General features: G+C 38.8%; 1 protein-coding gene across 2 annotated transcripts in view; it reads right to left on the bottom strand.

Moving 5' to 3' along the window:
• The window catches only part of LOC119726485 (serine/threonine-protein kinase TBK1-like), a 45621-nt gene extending 23930 nt beyond the window's left edge, over window positions 1-21691 (bottom strand). Inside the window, exons 1-2 of one of the 2 annotated variants that reach the window (XM_038198193.1) lie at window positions 21155-21691; window positions 10372-10468 (exon numbers count right to left, since the gene is read on the bottom strand). The gene's annotated coding sequence lies outside the window, so the exon portion shown is untranslated. Of the gene's footprint in view, window positions 1-10371; window positions 10469-20733; window positions 20839-21154 lie in introns of those variants that run through there. The other variant, XM_038198194.1, reaches the window with a different exon arrangement.
• Between the last annotated feature and the right edge of the window lie 409 nt (window positions 21692-22100).

The following is a 22100-nucleotide window of genomic DNA, read 5'->3' as shown; positions in this document are numbered from 1 at the left end:
CGTTCAGATTCGTGTATGCGTCACTGAACTCCACGCGTAGTCTAGTCTAGTTCAGAATGACGACCCGCAGTGGTTACCACACACAGGTTATACTACGCCCATCGACGCTCGTGTCGTATGTTATTGAAGCACGTGAAAAGTACACACATTACCTCGGTTAAGCGCAAGACTCCCAGCGTTTCTTTTACTCGAGGAACATCTACTCTGCATCATTCATCTACTCTGCATCATTCACGAATCAACGAATGGAATGGAACCCGAAAAGTGATAAAATAAATGTGGGTGCATGGTTTTCAAGCACGTGACTGTTCGTTTGTCATAGCCACATAGGCCTTGCCGCCATTAAAGGTCCTGCCTGCGCATGATGATTCGTCACGCTTTACTATTGCAAAAAGAATGGCTTTGCTATACACGTCTACAGGGTGAGTCAAAAAGAAAGTGACCGACTTGGAAAAATATTTCTAAAATAAATGTGTAACGCTCCATTTATACATTTGAAAATATCACATATAGTCAGGCAGATTGGTGCACAATATGATGGAATTGCTCATTTGAAGATAAAAGCATGGAATTTGTCACGCAGTTAGAGTATGTCATGGGAAAGATATTTGGCTATAGGGCCATCGTATATTTGTCATTTGGTTTGTTTTTTTAAAGAATAACATGCAATGGCCGCCATTTTGAAAATTTTGAAATCATTTCAAATCTGCGATTGCCCTATATAGCCAAAAATGTTTCCCTGACATACTCTGACTGTGTGCCACATGTCATGCTTTTATAATCAAACTGAACAATCTTATCACAAATCTGTTGTCGGAATAAGGTATACGATATGGACTAGTAATTGTAAAATTCCATGTCATTTGCAAACACGTACTTTTATCACTGGTTATGCAGAACGTTTTGTTGTCCGCAACTGATCATTTACCGATACTGAATACCCATTAAATGCAATCAACCATTGCAGGGGTTTTAATTCCCACCTCCAAGAATAATCGAAGGAAAAGAGACAAAAATCACCATCATCATTTCAGAAAAAAAAGACTGGATTTGATCCTCATATTTATACGAAACACACAATCTGTAAAAAATAATGTTTTAGTCTGGACTCAAGTAATTAAAATCTCATTTGTGTTTGAATGCATAGTTTGTAATCTCTGGCTCTCACTCAGCTGGATAGCTTCAAATAATTTAGCATTCCAATGCATTGATGATGATGGTGATTTTTACATATTTACAGCTGCCATTGCAATGGCAGCTGTAAATATGGACTCTTTTTAGTAAAAGATGCATAACTTCTGACAGCATCACTGAGAGTAATCTTTTCACATGAGTGGAAGAACATGCCCGTTTAATACACACTTCATCGGTGAATCAAATTTAAGTGCTTTCAAATTGTATGTAAGGGTGAAAATGATTATCCAGGTCACTTTCTCTTTTGACTCACCCTGTATAATCTCATAAGCAATGGAGTTGTAGACATTGTAAGGTCAAATATTACAGGTTTTAAAGAGTGAAATATATGTATTAGTAAATTTGCTTCATTTAACTTTTTCTGTTTATTTATTGATGGTAAAAAGAAACCACACTCAATATTTTTATATGAAAAATTCATGCGATCAGGATGAGATGGAGTTATAGTCGTGATTACTGTATAATGGTATGCTATACAGATATCAATATCATAAATTCATAATACCCGCGTTACAGTTTAAAAGGTAGCGTCCATCATTTGTATTTTGTGCATTATGGTCGTTTGAAGCATCAAAGTGCTCAAAATCTAAAGAAGGTGCTGAACAACTATCCTGATGTTGTTTCAGCTCAGTGAATGCTGTATACTAAAATTACGAGAAAACAATATTCTGGGATCGACAACTGACTGGATCTCGAATGCATGGTTGGCGTAGCGGTACTTTCCTCGCCTTCCACCGCTGTGACCCGGGTTTGAATTCCGCCTCGGCCAACATGTGGATTGGGTTTTCAGTCCTACCTGATTCCGTGGGTTTCCCCCAGAATGTTCTTCTGGGGTTTTCCTCCCACCTCTAAAACTGTCATTTCCTCTCAATGTTCCCTCTCTACTGGTTTCTTCAGGCTTGTGAGCTACAGTACTTTGGGCGGTTTTTAGAAATCCTTGGTTTCATTTCCAGAAATAAATAATAATAGCTGCCCCTACGGATTGCCTGTGTGACGGTTACAAAAAGACACCCCCGTCATTTTTTGGTTCAATTTTATTTACATGTAAATTCAAATTAACCTAGCGCCCCCAACGTCTGATATCGGGCGCTAGCTCATTCGTTATTTCCCGAAGACCTGAAGTAACATCACTTCATGCAAATTGTGTCTTCACATATACAGGTCATTATTACTATCTATTTACTTTGGTTCTTAATCTTTACGCCAACGACCTTAGATGACATCACAATTCCCTGACTACCCATTTATGTTTGTATTTCCTTATTCCCGTATTTAATGGTATTTTTAAACTGAGTTTTATTCTTGAAACGTTAAAATTCAAGATGGTCGACCCCGCAAAAGTTTCGGCGGGAAAACGTAACTATTGTATAATCATTTGAATGAATCATTATTATTTCATGAACTGAAAGTAATTCGAATTCATCTTGCTTTAATCTCATTGATTAATTGTAGCCATTTTGAAAATATATTTTGATTATTCGTTATTTCCCGCCGACCTGAAGTAACATCACTTCATGTAAATTTTGTCTTTACATATACAGATATACAGAATAAATTCGCTGTTGCATGTATACCATAACTCAAGAGTTTCCGATTCCTAATTTCAAGAGTGTCGCATCTGCATCATTATGAAATTAATGCTTTCATCACATACCAAATTAAGCACCTCTTATGGACGTTGTAGAAAAGTTAGAGCAGTTCTGGAAGGATGTTGAACTTGACGACAATTATTTCGCAGGCCTTTGAAAGGGGAAGTTTATTCTTCAGACAATTACGTAAATCAAGTCACAAAAGGTCTTTCTGTTTTCCTATAAGAGCTGTCTGCAATAAACACATTCGATATCTTTGTTGAAATCGAATGTTACACCCATTAAACAAAACAAACACACACAAAAAACACCTACAATTAAGAAAAATATTATATGCAGGGAGTCATTCTCAAACAGAAGAAAGCGAGCAATTCCACAAAATGGCTGGAAACTTACCTATTCTACAGTATTCCACCCCGTCTGTGAATGTTCTGGATGATTTTGTTGTGTGTATAAAAAAATCCCGCCAAATAACGTGCGATTGACTGGTTCCTGGTCCCCTCATTGTAATACTCTGATTATACTTGTATTCACACTTATGGCAATTGCATGGGAACTAGTCTCATGTGACATTATTTTCGCGGGAATTCATTGTGGATTAAAACGAAAGAATGACTTTAGTTCAAAGGTCAACTCGTGCATTCAGCGGGTATACACCTCGCCTCAATGTCATTCGGGAAAAAACATAGACTATAGACCATGGCAAATATAGTGCCGTAAATGAAAAGCATCACGCTAACTAAAAGCAACTTCTGTGTTGTGCACCTTTAAGTGCGTGTGAGCTAACAACAAATCTATTTTTGATATAAGCGTGTTTGTAAGACTTTAGTTTCATTGGTCTAGAACGTCCACTTGTCCATTTTATAAAAATAACTGTTTAGTTCATATACACTGCTTTGCATAATTTCCTCATAATGCGTTGCATATAAATTACCTAGTGTTGCGCACGCGTGTGGCCAGCTCGCGACCAAGCAACACAGAACTGCAACCACTCCGCCTCATGTCTGACAGGAAAGCTCGCATTTCTCAAATGTTATACCGCAGTGATTTCATTTAGTTCTTGCAAAGTAAGCTACAAGCCTTGATTTATCTTTTTGTTTTATTGGCACGATATAACAAAATGGTTGACTGCTGCATGTGATGCTGGAAATGGCATTTTTGACAACAGTCAACAATAATTGTTAAATGTTACATTGTATAATTATGCAGATGATTGAGTGGCTGTTTTACCTGTCGCCAAATATAAGGTGTGACGTAACAGGTGTTATATCAATCATAAAGACTGCAGTACTCAAACTATACTAAAAGTATTATAATTAGTTTCAATATATTATATTATTCTAAGTTAAATTTGAATTAATGTCATTATAATCCCTGTTCTTGTCAGTTGGTTTTAAATGACTGGACAAAAGGTGAATTTATTTCCAAATGAATTGCTTTGCACATCAAAGTATAACTATCTATAGTTATCTATAGTTAACTTTCTATAGTTATCTATACATAGTTATATGTATAGTTGTAAGTTTTTAATGTCAAATGCAGAAAAAAAATGACGCTGTCATTTTTTTCCCGGTTAATATTTTTTCCGAAGTGAGCAATGAATTATGAGAATACAATTAAATCAATGCATTACAAATCATACCTTTGTCTACGCAGTTGTATTTTCCAATTATAGTACGCAACATTTATGGTTCCTGGTGTGTGTTCATTTTGCCAACTGAGTGTCAGGGCTCTACGGAACTGCGTCCTGGTAACACGATCCCTTAATCAGTCACCAAGCAACTGTAAACAACCTGACTGTAAACAACCTGACACAATGCGTCGATTGTAGCATCAAAAGCAACGCGCCTGATGTATAAACCACGATGCCCTGTGACGTCAAACCTACGGGCAACCTCCACGGTCATTTCCCCCACTTTCATCAGTTTATGTTACCACTTTTACACTCATTACATTTCAAGAGATACACAGTGCAGCCAAAAAAACCCAAAACGTTTGCTAAAAACTGGCATCATATGACCATAACATCCCCTTTGCAAACAAACGTCACAATGGTCTATATCAGTGGCGTAGCCACAGGAGGGGGGGGGGGCCGTGGGGGGCGACAGCCCCCCCCCCCATGAAACCTTGTCGCCCCCCCCCCCCCCCAGTCGCCCCCCCCCCTCACCACTGAGATTTTGAGTTTCTAAAAAAATTATCATTGATCTACATGACGCCCCACCATGAAATGTTCCAGCTCCCCCCCCCCCCCGGCGCCCCCCACTGAAAAATTCCTGGCTACGCCACTGGTCTATATAATTTTACTCAAGCGAATCTTCAAATTAAAAAGGGCACACCTTGCTCGTTTATATGTTTTTATTCCAACGAGCGGAACCTCCACAGTGTATCTATACAAATGTATGTTTGGAAATTCCCGTTACCAGGCTTATGGCAACAACTCCGCCCCCGGAAAACCTTCAAAAACAAACAAACAAACAAACAACTAGTGTGTTCGTGAACGAACACAAGCTGTTTTGTCTGTTATTGAAATGGCTCTGTGACATGTGATGACAACATTTTTCATAATAAATTAATGTCACTATCATGAATATACATTTACACTTATAACACCGACTATGACTGAATCGGACCTTTTGTTCTCTAGATATAGGCCTCAGCAAGATGCCCCTTTAATGTGAGGTCACATGACACGTGATAACGTCATCATGAAGTCACTTAAATTAACATCATTAACGTACCTGTATATATACCAACTAATAATTCAACCAAATCGGACTTGTACTTCAGAAAATATTGGGCTTTGAAAAATGCACGTTTAATGTGACATACACCTGATTACACCATCGTGACAAAAATCTTTGGAGACCATTTGCAGGTGTTGGTTTATGTGTGTAATAAGTCTGAAGTCGATCAGATGTACGAAAGTGCCTAAGTGTATAAGTGGAAGAAAAACGTGTACAAATCCGATGGAGAGGAAATGCACTTTAATGTGTCGTTATTTGACACCTCGTCTATTTTCGACAAAGTTGTATTTATAACACGTCCCTGTCTATGCAAAGATTCAACAAAGATTCAACCCAATCAGACTTGTATTTCAGAAGATAAAGCACTTTGAAAAATGCACCGTTAATGTGACGTAACTTGACCTGGTGACGTCATGGCAACGAACCTTCGGGGACTATCTTCAGCCGGAGGTCTAACTGTCTGCCAGGTCTAAAGTCAATCACACATACCAAAGTGCCCAAGTGTATGGTTTGAAGTACAAAACGTATTGAGAACAAAATGCACCTTTAATGTGACGTAACTTGAAAATCTTCGCCATACATCTTAGGGTGGTTGCCTATAATGATGTGTTCCAAGTCTGAGTTAGATCGGATACACGAAAGTGACAAAGTGTATTGGTGGAAGAAACCATGTATAAAACCTATGGAGAGGAGTCTGAAAAAGAAAAAAAAGGGAAAAAGAGGGGAACAAACTTTAACGAAAACAAGAGCTGTTTCGGAGAATGTACTCCGAAACAGCTAAAAAAAATAAAAGGGGGAAGGGAGGAAACAAAACGTCAACGAAAACAATAGCTGTTTCGGAACATGTACTCCGAAACAGCTAAAAACAAAAAAAAAACCTATTCTTCATTGTCGACGTCAATGAAGCCTGATTAAAGGGAATGTACAACATTTGCTTTTGCTTCAATTTTCAAAAATAAATGGATTTGGAGGATTAGGATGTTATGGCAAATATTGTTTAAATGACTTGTTTCACGTTTTGGGCTTGTAGATGCTGAAAAAAAACCCCAAGAAAACCATTCATGTTCTTGTAGTCTGGTTCCCTAACCACACCTAAGATGAAACAGAGCAATTTATAGACTTGTGGGAATTGAAAGGTCAGAGAATCTGTCTGGCTATTTGATGCAGTTTTTGCATCAAATAGCTTGCAGGCAGTTCTTGAAAAAAGCCAATTTTCTCCAACGCTGGTCGGCCGACCAGCGTTGGAAAAATACTATTTTTTTCTTGAAAATGTCAGCACACCAGGAGCAACAATTTTGCAGGATGCTTTAGACTGTCATTCCCTAGTAATCCATTATAGTATTTTGTGATAATCTCATCATTTCGTTTTGTGATGTTTGCACATTTTGTATCTTCCCTTTAACCCAGCCGGGTGACGTTTCATCTAATCCTACCTCCCGGCCCGGGTTTTTGTGCTTGAACGGAAGAAGGTGATCATAAGCATATTACAGGTCATTCCATAAATGTTTGTTCCTTTTTTTCCTGTCCGTCTTACATCCGACATCTATGACTATTGATGCATTCCTTAGTGCAGTCGTACGCCTTAAAGAGGATTACGTATAACTACCCAACATATTTCAAAACAAGGTTAAATCAGTCTTAGTGAAACTAAAGAGGTAAAATCCAATTTACCCAGGCATTAAAAGGACAGGGGGAAATGTCACTTTTTAACCTTTAAACTATATAGAAAGAACCTAAACTTACTCAATTACGTGTCTCTACAATCACAGAGCAAGGAACTGTACTGTGGCCACCCGGTACCCCAGCCCCTTTGGATTTTCCAACGGATGAAGATCAAGTGTCAGTATTTTCCCCATTTCAAATGATCGACACAGAGCTCCGGTACTTAACAGTTCAATGAGCAGAAAGGTCATCCAAATGGATATTAATAGCCTGAATGGGGTGACGCACTGTCATCACAATGATTCAAGGGGTGTGGGGAGGGGGGGGGGGGTAGTGACACGTACGCGTGTCACCCTGTGTTTAGGAATGCAGGAGTGGGAAAGAATGTTTCTATAATTTGGTGTGTCAACATAGACTCATAATTTCCACTAAGCACTCCGCCTAACAAGTTACAAAAATTACAAAAATTATATCCACAGTAGCTAACGATTTTTTTCCTCAAGGTGACAAAAAACACGCCCAATGGGAGCTCCAATCGATGAACTCATAATACGTCATAATTCCGACACCAAGATAGGCACATTTTTAAACATGGGACGAAAACTACATGAGAGGAAACCGTATCCGACTGACGAGAGACTGCCCATCCAATTCAAATGAGTTAGACGGAAAACCGAAAAAAGTACAATGGTCTACTGAAGGAAAAAAGAGGGAGCGAGAGGAGTGCTCACTGAAGGAGAAAAAGTCCGATTATATAGATGAAAATATTCTTAACGAACACCTCTTTCAGGCCAACAGTCTAAAAAGAAAAAACAAACACTCTGCCTCCCCCCCCCAAAAAAAAGAAAGAAATGCGGGTCGATCACTTTCCTATCAGTTCCCGCCACCCAAACATATTTTTATTTCTTTTCCAAATAATATAGCAAACTTCCAAAAAACGTTATCCATATTTTATGCAATGAAGTCATGCAGTGGTTTGCTGACCGTAAGTGCACATCACGTGGCCACATCATCCCATGATCGTGTGCAAATCATGATAATGTCTTCACGTGATACAGGCTGAAGTCCGTCTAACGGCACAGTTATAATAGTTTTAGTTTAACACAATCGCATTTTGAAACATTTGGACCGCCTGAAATACGGAGCGTATAACACTCGTCTCGGTGAACGGACCAATCAAACTTACATGCCCAAATGGGTTTGCGTGATGTGACTCACTGACGTCACTGACTCACTCGCTTTTGTCCAATAACAAAACACAGGGGTTAAGGGTCGCGGTGACGCAACATCTTGCCAGTCGAGTTGGCACACGCATTCAGCAAGGAGTCATGTATTACACATCCTGCACGTAGTGCCTACAGCAGCCCTACAAACTCACTGACCTTCGTAATTTTCCATGTATGCTACGTTCGTGCGACACACATCTTTTTTTATGACATAATATTTCAATAATATTGGAAACAAATGTCGATATTTTTTCTTTGAATTCATTACACCATCAACGAGCAATAGCCACTCTGGGATCGAAAATGCCCAATTCTTTTACCGGTGTTGCACAAGTGTCAGTAAACTTCAGCTGACGAAATATCTTGAGCAAATTGCAATGTTTCACGTGTCCTTTGTCATGCGCGAAGAAGTCCATTTTCGAAAAAAAAAACATTTTTGATTTTTATTCTAGGGAATGAGACAAAATTGAAATAAATTTGATTCACAATATTAAATATAAATTAATTTCTTCATTTTGTCAATTTGTTGTGAGTGTACATTACACTTTTTTTTAATACCGAGCGAGCTGGGTTTCAATTCCGCACAAAAGGTTTAAGGAACAAGTATCTGAATAATCCCAATAATATTTCGGAGTTTTGAACTTTGCATTTCGACGAACGAAGGCGTATTATATTAAACAAAACTTAGATATTTTCAGGGCGCGGGGAGAAAAAACGAGGAAAGATTCTGCGGTAGCATCACGTACGCGTATCGCTTCTGTGAATTTCGTATGGCGTGCAAACTCAACAGTTAGTCCCAAAATAGAGATATATTTATCTATGTCTGGATGAAATGTTAACTTGGCACGTTTGGAAAATGAGGTCATATTTATTACAAACATACAATTTGCACGCCATAATTTTGTGACGGTCAGTGAGGAACCGATACGCGAAATCGACATGTGACATTGTCAACACATATTTTGTTTCGTTGGAGAAACATCGATGTCTTTTACCCAGTAAACGCACGAAGTTTCGTTTCTTCTGTTGTTAATTAATTGTAATCACCCATTGAGTTTTGTGTAATCATCAACTGTGATACGATGCCGGAAACAAAATAACGACAAAAATCAATATTTAAAAACTTACAGAATTGCGATCCCAGCGTGTGCTTGTCGTTTAAATCAACGTTCTGCCAGCTCACAAATATTATTGCCAATTTTGTTAAAATCCAGTCAAGGTCATTGAGATCTTCGAAATAATGTGTGCGATGTCTTGTGCAATCGTTATTTACCTATAGATGACAGTGTCAGATCCCCCAAAAAAGGTATGATTCATGACGCGATGATTACTTTTTTCCAAACGATACCGTTTCCCGCGGAATAATTACACAGGGTATTTGATACAAGATTTACTATCATTACTTTGAGTGCTTCGGAAGTTTACACCAAAAATGTATTAATAAGTTCCTGCATGCATAGACTCTCATCTGGGGGGGGGGGGGGGGGGGGGGGGGGTGCCAGTGTATGCATCTTATCTTTTTAGGTCTCTTTCCATTGTTCTACAGCCAGTAAAGGTATCTGAAAGAGATATTCCACCAGCAAAACTTAAAAGAAGATTTTTTTTAGAAGATTCGAGTCCATTACTGGGCAGTTGTTCATTAAATTGTGGTTTCTGGCCAGTTTTTATCCGTGTTGTTTAAAACCACTTCGGTTATAAACATAATGTTTTAAAATAATCTTAGATTTTACAGATCTCGAAAAATAACAAAATACCCATTCACGCTCGGGAACATTTCAAATTGGTTTCTTTTGAAACCATCGACGTCTTACTCCCATTAAATTTACAAGTGTTGTTTCTTCTGTTGTTAATTAATTATATAATAACCTATAACGTATTTTGTAATCATTAATTGTGACACGAAGAACCTGACGTAGAAAAGAAAAAAATGATAAATCAATTTAATAAGAAACTTACAGAATTTTGACGTCGGCATGTGCTTGTTGTTCATCATCAACGTACACCCTTCGATCATGGTAAGCATTGGTTTGGGTCAAAGGTCAAGGTCACCATACTGAAAAAAAAACCAGTATCCAGATTAAACTTTTTAAATGTTTTTGAAAATAAACTTGAAGGTCTGCGGATAATGGAGAGATTTTATGATGCGGCTTCTTTTTAATAATTTGTTTTACCAAGGAAATATTTGGAATCTAATTAGTAAATTGAATATTTGAAAGTTAATCCCCCTTGACGACAAAGTTGTACGCTGGTTATTATAACTACTGTAAATGTTCATTTCATTTTTTGAAATAGCTCATTATGCCCCCACCATTGATTACAGATTATCATTCAAGCGCATTGCGAGCTCCGGCGGTCCTGAAATGCGCTATATAAGAATGTGTTATTATTATTCAATAATTGACTGTTACGGCACTTGCCGAAACAGCCTTTGTTTTCGTCTCGAATTTTTTTCCAGACACAACCTGGAAAAGCCTTTGTTTTGTTCAAATTTTTAGCTTTATGGCATAGTTGCAGAAACGCGTTTGTTTTTGTTTTGATTTTGTTTCTGCTTTTTTTGTTTCCATTCCAAATCCCACAGACTTTGTACATGTTTTATTCATAATTTTGTCATAAAACGAAGTAATAATTTGAAATTTGACACAGGTGAAAACCGAATAGTGAAGTCGTATTTTAAAAAGTTACGTCATGATGACGTCATTATGTGTCATGTGACGTCATTTTAAATGTGCATATTGTAAATTCCTATATTTGAATAACTACGACTCCGATTGGGTTGAAACTTGGTATGTATGTAGACAGGGACAAGTGCCGTTGCAGTAACCACCATTTTTCCTTAAAAATTGTTAAAGTGGTCAGAAATTGCCTCAGATCGCACCACAGAGCATCTAGAAATCATTTTTTTTTTTCGGGGCCCTCAGGCGGGTTCCGAACCCCACGCCCTCATTGTTTGGACCCACTTTTGGGGTGACCAATACATCCCTCCCCCCCCCCCCAAAAGAACTTTGTTCAGGAGCTGCCATTGAGCAGGAAAATGTTATAGGTAAACATTTAGTTGAATCTTTTATAATACGTTTTTGATTTTTTTTTAACCTATAAGCCATCTCTTCAAATGGGTTTGGTAGGTCATAAATAGATACTCCCCCCAAAAACGTCAAATCATCATCATCAAAATATCCGATTTCCAAAACCATATAAATATAAGGAAAGTGTTCATCACGAAACTTGGTGGGAAGAAAGATATTGTTATTATTATGAAAATCCCAAGTGACGTCATGATGACGTCGTCACGTGTCATGTGACATCACATTAAAAATGCCCTTTTTAATGTAAAATATACATTATACATGGACAGGGATGTATATATAGACGAACATTGAAATGGCGGCATGATGACGTCATCAAGTGCCACGTTACACAGCATTAAATATAAAGTTCATTATATGAAGCTCTATATGGTTTTAACCACTTAGAGAGCTAATTCGGTTGAATCTTGCAAATGAATATGAATGAATAAAGTTGCATTCCATATTTGACGCTGAACATAAACTTCTCTCCTAGGGTCTAAATGTTTTCCCTGTCCTGTGAATCAGGATCAGCTCAGTCAAGATGTCATGGATTACTACCGTAAGATCCGTCTCCCTGAGTTTTTTTCTCGATTGTGATCCATGCGAACCCTTCTGTGTTAAAAGCGGGTGGGTACCCCCCAGGAATCGTGTACCAGCTCTTGAAAACTATATTCAAGTTGTCAGTTCCCAAACCCTTACCCTAATAACTTTCCCCAGGAGACTCAAGATTATCTCCCAGAGAGGAGCGTTTGACACTCAATACCTTGTGCTCTTGAACTGACATCATCATCAAGCCAGCAGACAACGGCTCAGCTGTGGCCATCGTGGATCTTCAGAAGTATATCGACGAGGCTCTCCGCCAGTTGGATAACCGCACTAACTACATCTGCATTGATTCTGATCTCTCAAGTTCATTCTGTCAACGGATACAGCAGGTGCTTGATGATATGCGATCACGTGACAAGCTTTCAAAGAAAGCTCACAGATGTCTTTCCCCACTTACTGTATTGGACTGCCAGATTTTACCTTCTCCCAAAGATTCACAAGGCTGCCCGAGACGATAGGTCCACCAGAGTTTAAATGGTTCACCCACGGAACGATTCTCCCTGCTCCATTGTTTTCTCAAACCCCTTGCCTCCTGCACAAGCTAGAAAGAAGGACCAGCACGGCCATCATTGGGACAATTGACGTCTCATCCCTGTACACCAATATCCCACACGAGGAAGGTATTCGTGCCTGCTCCTCTGCCCTGGGCAAGGCAGGACACACGACCCCACCCATCAGTGATAATAGTCCCCCAGAGACTTGTATTAACGAAAAAAAAAATTCCTTCCCGGGTAAACACAACTTGCGGGTACACGTGGCAGCAATGGTACTCGCACGACCCCTCATTTGCATGCCTCTTCATGGGTGACCTCGAAGAACACATGCTTGGCTCAGGTCCTCCTCATCCCTGGATCTGGTGGCGATATATAGATGATGTATTTTCATTTGAACCAGTGATGAGGACAGTGTGGTGACTTTCGCTAACCACATCCTTCCACAGAACTATCAAGTTCACCTCACAGTACCCAGTTAATCGGGCCCATTTCCTGGAGGCCACCATCCTCAAGGAACACAACTCAATATAACCCACCGATCTCTGTTCTCAACCCAAAGACACAGTACCTCCACTCCTCCAGCTGTCATCCTAGTAGACCGGGAGCTAGGTGGAGTTTACCCCAGACGGACAATGGCCTGGTACCAGGTCATTGTCCGTCGGGGCTTGTTTAGAAAAGGCCAATCTTAAGTTGCCCTTGGTCGGATGGGGGTCAGATGGGGTCAGGGGCCCAAAGTCAAATTTCCAAAATTTCAACTTCTGAGATGTTCATATTTAGCTTGTTTTCAAGTCTATTCAGAATTGGTTACAAGAAAACTTTCATACCACGTGAAATTTAAAGCATATTGTGATAAGAACTGAAGATCTTACGGCGCTTCTCCTGACTGTCAGATAGAGTCAAGTTCGTGTTGAAATCTGCTGAACCTGAAGCTTTCAGCAGCTCTGCTTGGATGTTGTCAACTCAAAGCGACCAATGGTTGTCGATTGCATGCTGGGGTGATTCAAATTGGTGTCAGGGGACTGATCAGACTGGTTTACCTGATGCTCCCCAATACCTATGTTTCCCAAAACCTATGTTCCCCAAAACCTATGGGTTTAGTGAGTCGGGAACATAGGTATGCACACTGCGGTACAGGGCTTCTGTGAATTCCCTCCACCTGGATTTTTATGTTCGTTAGTTATGTTCATGCCATGGAACATCGGCACAAACGACATTTTAGTGAGCCTAAAGTCAGAGTTGAAACTAGGTATGGCAAAGGTACCAAACCGTATCTTACTAAATTACTGTACATACATACTTGATCTTTTGGTGTTAGTTACAGAGATAGACAGGGTTGTGTAACAGACTTATCTTATTGCGTACATGACATTCATAATCTGCTAACCTTTTTAAGCTCACAGACTTAAAATTTAATCTATTGTTGTTGTTTTTTTAGGGGGGGAGGGCTTGCTTTAAATAGCCGCTGTATATTTTTTGTTGTTCTTAAACAATATGTTATTTTTATATCTAATAAACTTATACATTTTTTTTTTCGTCATGTGCATTATGTGATAACTTTTAAACGTTTATTTTTAATGAATTTTATATTGAACCACAGTTCAACCTGTGGGCCATGAGAGTTTGGTAAGCAATACTAAAGGGAATAATACTGATGTCTTCAGTTTCAGTTAGGAAGTTTCCTTCTTTGTATTTTATATTACCAAGAAATCTATTTGACCAAAGAAACTTGCACTATTAACCTATCCCCGTCTGCGAGTTAGCCACGCCCCTTTGACAACCTTATGGGGAATTTGTACTCGTTACATGATATTATATACGAATGGACGCGTTCCGCGTCCATTCGTATATAATATCATGTAATTGGACAACATTTCACCAGCTGCGTTGACGCGATCCTACCGCAATAGGTTAAATTCGCAATTTCACAAGAAGGACGCATCGAAGGTGATTTTGTTCTTTACTAATTAACCCAGGAGTAATTGTTACAAATGAACTATAATATTATGTAAAAGTACAACTTATGGGAGAGTTTTCGCATGCCAGTCAATTAATTTCCATCGCAATCTGCCTTATATTTTATTGGATGTGTATGACAAAATATATATACGAGTATGCATCCTATTACATATATTATTTGTTTTTACCAATGTTAAGAAGGGTACCAAAAAAATTTCAGTATGGATGGAACACGAGCAGCATTTCATATTTTTAGGATTTGCAGCATTAAATATCGTCACTGATTTCACGAAGGGGCGAATTTCATGAAAATCGTTTGTTTTTCGAATTTTGTTTTGGTGAAAATGAATAAATATCAATATCTACAACCTGGTGAGGCTATACTTTCAAAAAATTAATTACAATCCCAATTAACGAATGGGCAAATTTGCCACAATTGACGCACTCTTTGGTATTAACAAACTTTCAGTAAATAAATACATTGGGATACAATGCAGCATTATTACGAAGGGGCGATTTTCAGGCGCGTACAATGAAACGTTTTCACAAAGTTGCGAATTTTAAGGCGCACGCGCAGTGGGGCAAAATATGCGCGTCCTGTACAAAAAATGCATTGACTCAGACCGTAGTAGGGCAAAATCTGCGCGTTCTCACTTTAGCGTTTTCACGAAGTGGCGAATTTGCTAATTGGTCGGTTTTTTTTTTCATTTTAAAAAATAGCCATATTTCTTATTTGATGAATTCTGCAAAACTAATCACCTATTTTTTTATTTTTTTTTTAAGATTTCTACATTTATGAAGATTAGAATCTATTCTCCTTTCTCTGATACCTAAATCTTGCATATTTTATGCATCTTTAAGTTTCAACTTGTTGAATGAAAAAAGGACCAACTTTAAACGCGATTATCTCGAACGTTTGTTCAGACAATACTAAATTCACCTATTCGTGAAAACGGTGACGACATATTAAAATTTGACGAATTTGAAAAAAAAAAACGCTTGCAAATAGCAGTTTTTTGGGTGGGAAAGTGCAATCGTAAATGCAAAACATCGTAAAGCGTGTTATAATAGCTAGGCATGAAGATGAACAACAGAGGGCAGAACATCAATCGGCTTCAATCGCAAACCAACGCCATCATAAATGTTTACATGATGTTTCACATGCATCAACACATTGTTCATATGATCTACAACATGTTGAGATATTCCCTCCCTACAGTTGGAACCATATAAAATCGACTGAAATAATCGTGAACATTGATATTCGTTTGTTTATGATTTTGCTTATTTGGTTTTGGACTGTAAAGACAGCAGACGAAAGGCAGTGTAGTGTAGTTAAACAGCGCCCTCTGTTTAGAGCAGTTCATTCTTTATTCGCATAAAATGCACAATAAAAAGAAAAACAAATCGTATACACATACAAATTACACAAAAACATCAATAGGCTACATTCATTTAGCTTTACGAAAGAAACTTGTTAAGCATGACACTGTTAATTGACATTCATCAAGATGCTACTGCTGGTCTCGCTGAATAATTGGCTCCAGAGATTTGAACGGCTAATAGTGGCCAGGGACATAGAATATGACAATCAAGTACGTGCTTATGTTACACTATGCGGGTACAGATGTTGATGAAGTCTTTGAACACTCAATGATGTCTGAGGCGATTACAAATCAGCAACCGAGCTACTGACAAAATACTTCAACCCTCAACATTAAAATAGCCAACGGGATCAGTTCCGGATGTGCAATCAGCTGGATGCAATCTTTGCAAGGCAAGGGATACCTGACAGTCAAGACAGACCATAATGGTCCTCCATTTCATGGACATGCATTTGCAAAATTCGCATCATATCCTGGCTGTACCCATCGCCGAGTCTACCAAGAGCTAACGAAGAAGTAGAAGGACTCAACAGAACACTTGGAGAGGTCATACACATCTCAGAATCTGCAGGTGTAAACTGGAACAGTTAAATGAATTCCTTCGCCAGTACAGAGCAACTCCACATTCCTCAACAAACCTATCCCCCAGCGAAGATAAACACGGTGATGATCACACAGACGACATACATTTAGCCACTAATCAATAGCCGCCCCAAGATCCTCTTTCTCGTCAAACCTCGAGCAGTTATTGAGGATACTTATAAACTGAGGTCCTGTCTTTGTCAATCCACACGAGTTTGGAAGCCTCCAGTGCGATTCCAGTACTGTGTTCAGTGAACCCCGTGCAGACAGCATTTATTTGCTTTTGCCTCAAAATTTCCAGATACAACAATAAACCAAATCACACTCTCATTCAATTACAGACATAGGTAAACCTTTCAAAGTTTCTAAAGTTTCATAGTTAAAAAAAGGAGAGTAACAAACAAGTCAAAAATTCTCGCTTGTTTTCAAAAACAAAAGGAAAGAAAAAGAAAAAAATAGATGAAATCGGACACTCAAAGGAAGACTTGTTATTCTTTTTTGTAATTTTTTATTTTTATTTTACTATTTCTAACTTGCATCACTCAACCTTCAGTTCTCAATGACATCTAAATTATCTTAGATGTTTAAACGGACTCAGTTAACACAAACCAAAAGGTTATAATTTGCAACCTTTCAATCAAATCATTTACTGGCAGATTTTTCCATGTCTATGTGTTACCACTTTTCTAAAAAAAGAGGGTGAATAAAGTGTTGTTGAACAGCGCCCTCTGAGGTTGTATGTTTTAGTTTTAGCATAATTTTCGATGCTGATTAAACGTGTTGCTGAAAAATTCAATTTGTGTCCATACTTCCTGCTCAATCATCACAGGCAGTACTGAGATTGTGCAATATGGTCCACGGACTTAATGTACATAATGTACACTGCGATATGAAAAATCTATTAATAGTTTACATACAGTAAAATAGACCCCGTGTGGTTACTTTTTTTTTACAGAACCATAATTCATTTTTTATTTTATATCTTCGGACAATAATTAAAAATCTATTAAAAAAATATAAACTTTTCCTGGTCTAGACAAATGTTTGTAAAAACTGACTATGATCAATGAAACAAATGACCTTTTCAACGGTTTATATTACGGAATATTTAACATGACATTGTAAATCTACATGATGTTTGAAATTTCAGGACCGATTGAAACTCTTCGGTAGCTCAATAGGAGTGATATGCGTTTGGAATTCTGAGGGTTCTGAGCTCGAATCCCAGAGACAACTTCCATAAACGTATAACAAGAACGACTTGAAATGATTGCAGATCTTCAGAAAAATAGGTTGAAGCAAATGGCTGAACTTTAAAACATTCCTCACCCCAATTCCAAAGTTCGAAATGTTTGGAGCGATGGCTTCATTAGCCTGGCAGCATTCACAAAATCTCCTTTTAAACTCTATACATGTATACATATGTACCAAGTTTCAACTTGATCAGATCCGAATAAAAACAAGTTGTTGGTCTTACTCTTAGGGGCCATTCAAAGTTTTCGCTCTAAAAATGTTGATGTTCAATTCAATAAAAAATAAAAAATAACAAATGTCCAGTTCAGTGACGGCGGAATTCAACTGCAGTCCGTGTACGGTACCTTACCAACAACACGGCCCACTAGCATATTCCCGTAGGATTGCACCTGCATGGAAACACGAAAACTAGTCCATTTCTAAACGGTGATAACATAGAGCTATAAATTAAAAATGAGCTCCATGCCGATAATATGTATTAGCTCGCTCTAATAAAAATTAACTATTGTCTTGGAGTAAAGAGGTGTTATTCATGAAGTTTATTCAGAAATTTAAATCGCTTTGGATAGAAAATATTGAACTCTCAACTCCTGCTTTCCAGACCGTGGGTGCTGCCATGTTCATTGCACGCAGATAAAAAATACACGCAATGTTGTCACGTATTTCGTTGTCGCGATTGGTAACCGACGCTCGTGGCGTGTATTAAGGCAAATGAACCTGGTATCCTGCTCCGTTTGCACCGATATGGACGTATACACAGTACATTGTACATATGAGGTACTACCGGATGCATGATGTAGGCCTACCCGTACAGTATACGGTACGGGCAAAAGGACGAATCGGAACGCAGAGAGTTGAATTGGCAAGTCAAAAGAGCTTTTATTTTCTATTTTTCTATCTTTTTAATTAAAAAAAAAAAAAAAATTCGATTAACAATAATTTCAATAAATTAAATTGACCGACCCACCCACCCACCCCTTTTTTTTTTTGAAAAAAAATTCAAAATTTAAAAAAAATCGAAAATGTTTATGGCCCCTTAGTTTCTGGGGGCCGAGCATAGTCTTCAATAAACGGAAATTATAAACATCAAAACCTCATCCCGCCCGATACCAGTTTAACATTCCACTTTTGTTTCCTTTCCGCATCACATCTTTTTGTCATCACCCTACACTACATGGTTTCATAGTGAGATACTGTATCCGAGGGCCAGAGGGTTTCGGGTCGGCGACGGCAATGTCGATGTCCCCCACCTCAATAATTAATAGAGGAAGTGCGTGTAGATTTGAGAAACAACATGCAATAGCTATAACAGATACTGCTTGTCTGCCGTAAAATTCAACAGTACACTATATACCTTGTCACATTAATTTGTTTACAAAACTGTGATCACATGATGCCCACATAAAGCAAACGATTCTCTTTTGCACTACGTGTAGGCCTATAATGTTATGATAATTAACGGTTTAAAAGTGTTGACGTAATACTGTATAAACCTAATAAAAGGGACGGGGTATTTTGACCATCTCTCAGCCAGAAGGGGGGGGGGGGGCGGATTCCGATTTCTTTCCAAAGATCTCAGCCATCCAGTGACGAAAAATTATGAAACTCGGTACATGCATAAAACAACAGACTATTCATGAACATACCCAAGATATTTCATGACTATAGGTCAAAGGGTTTTGGCATTCTGACTAATAAATTATTCATATGCACGAATGGTAACTTTGCTTTGTGTTTAGTACGTATGGGGAAATTCAGTTTTTACATCGCCGGAGCGCCGGAAAATGTTTCGCTGCGCGGCTACCCGTGGTCCAAATTCCATGTCTTTGGTATCAAAAGATGCGCAAGGCTCGAGGCTAAAAAGTCAAAAAACTTGGGTCGCGATAAGAATTTTGTTAAAGGCTATCGTGGAAAAATTTGAGGGGGCCGCCCGGCCCCTTTACGGTTAATGAGTGTCAAATAACATGCTAAACAAGATTAAAATGTTTGGGTTGGGGAATGGGTGCAACGGCGCAGATGCTGTTCATGCAACCATGATGCAACATACATGTTTGAACCACGCCTCCTAGAGTCACATGATGTCCACCCCCCCCCCTCTCGACTTTATCAGGCTGCTGTTACCTGTCCTCTACTAATGTTGACAAAAAGTCGCCGCTCCTGCTGAGCTGAAAGCGCTATTAAAAATCGGGGCTAACAATCATTGAAAACACAGAATCCTCAGTTGCCTTATGCCTACACATGCATGCACACAAGCAAAATGTCCTCTCTAACCCGTTTAATACTCTTACTGTAAGTGGGTAATTTTCGCTATGATTAGCGGCGATTCTTCGCTGACGGTAAGCATACGTGAAAAAAGACTCTAGTCCTTTTGGCTAAACTCCTACAATTAATTATTACGCTGACAGAATCCGCCGGCATACTTTATCCTAAGCGTATACATGTCCGTTCATCTAAAGCTAGGTGCATCATAGCACGCCGCAAAGTACGGTGTACTTCAAAGTTGCATAGTATTGCATACCCCATGCTTAAAAAAAGGGAATGATGTTTCTCAACAATTTTTTTATTCGTATTGTATTATTGTAATTAAACAAATCTCTCTGTTCTTGTTTTGGGCGTCTTTAACTATGAAAAGGGCTTTAATTGTCTATCGCTTATGCACAGTAATGCAGAGAGTTTTGGGTGGATAGCTTATAAATATTCATCAACTTACGTATGCAAACAAACTTGAATTCCCAATCCTGATTGGTCGCTCCATGCAGGCAACAAAAGTGTGGTATTGTCTATCATTTTACCTCCTGGCCACATCGCATATGGGACACAGACGCACTACGTTATTCCATGATACCTGCGGTATGATGATAATGGTCGGAGCTCGATCGTGCTACATACACATTCGGTACATACAGTCGTGTTCATTTTTATCAATTTTATAGAATGAGCACGTGACAAAAACAAAACGCCGCTAATTAAGCTTACCCAGGGCATTCAGTGCAGATGGATAATCTCTCGAAAGCTTGGAAATTTACTTGTTGCGGTCTCTGAAAAGTATTTCTGCATTGGAAAATGGCTCTCAAAATGAGCACTATCTGTTTGCGGAAACGCAATTTATGATAAAGGCATGTACACTGCGCACGCGTGGTGCATGCATGAATAAATAACAACAGACCAATCAGAATCACGTCACCGGCGGACGGCATTATTATTGTTCATGTTCAGCATATAAGTAGGAAGGTTCATGCAATATTTTTGTTTCATTTTCTGCGTCGGCGAAGGACAAACCCAATATTGGATGTCATTATTTTCAGTACCAAAAAAATAGGCCTAGTAAATAAAATGGCATTAAACGTCCACGTGCACGACTTATGCCTCACTATTTTTGATCGAAGGGCAGACTTACCGACTTGACGTTTCGGTGTCAACGACAGCAGCCGAGCAGGAAAGTCAACCGCTTTTAATTCCAGCTTGGTTGATTTTAATTCCATGTTGCAAGATTTTGGCGATTGAAATCCCACGAGTATCCGTGCATGCTGTGCATGTTGACGAGACTCTGCATCCCCTACCGCGACCACGTCAGTATTTCCGCAAGATTGCAAACTCAGACTGGTGAGGCCTGCAGGGTGCCATATTAATTTGCCATCTGGCAACTCGAGCATGCTAATCCCCTTGCGACGGAGTACTCCATCCATGCTCCCTCCAATGCAGTTACATGTAGATTCATTCATGGTTCCACTGACTATGTGGTCATGCATGGTATACAGGCAAGTGCAGTCTGCTCTTTGATTTTAATGGTACCCTTCGCATATCCGCTCTCCATAAAAAGCAGACCAAAAAGAAGAAAAAAAACGATTTACTTTTACTGGAAATAATAAGATAACAGCCGAAATGTTAGATTTGCAGCAATTTCCTTCGTGACCCGGGATACTTCAACTTACGAACACACACATGGCAATGCTGGTATGGTTGCGCGAATTGTATTCAATAATGTCATGAGGAGTCGTAGGGGAATCATCAGGTCAGGGAGCCAGACTATGCGTAATACAATCTGTGGGGAATACCCGATGCCGTCGTGATGTTGCAATCAAAGTGATTGCAACACAATTTTAGGGGAAGTTCTGGCAAATTTCAGGGGACTTCTCCACTGAAACGTCGGTAGTGTAATTTTGGCTGCACGTCCTGTTTCGGTTGCAATTAGAGTAGATGTAGGGCCTAAATGCCAGTAAATATATCAATATTTGTTCGGATTTCCTGTTTCTTATTCAATTTTGTTATTTAATATCAAAGAGAGCTTTCAGTTTAGAAACAGAAACATGTTGAAAATAAAACGTGTTTTCTAATTTTTTTTT

The sequence above is a fragment of the Patiria miniata genome, unplaced genomic scaffold, assembly GCF_015706575.1.
Source record: "Patiria miniata isolate m_02_andy unplaced genomic scaffold, ASM1570657v1 HiC_scaffold_2, whole genome shotgun sequence".
Taxonomy (NCBI): Eukaryota; Metazoa; Echinodermata; class Asteroidea; order Valvatida; family Asterinidae; genus Patiria; species Patiria miniata.
This window is presented reverse-complemented; position numbering and strand designations above follow the sequence as displayed.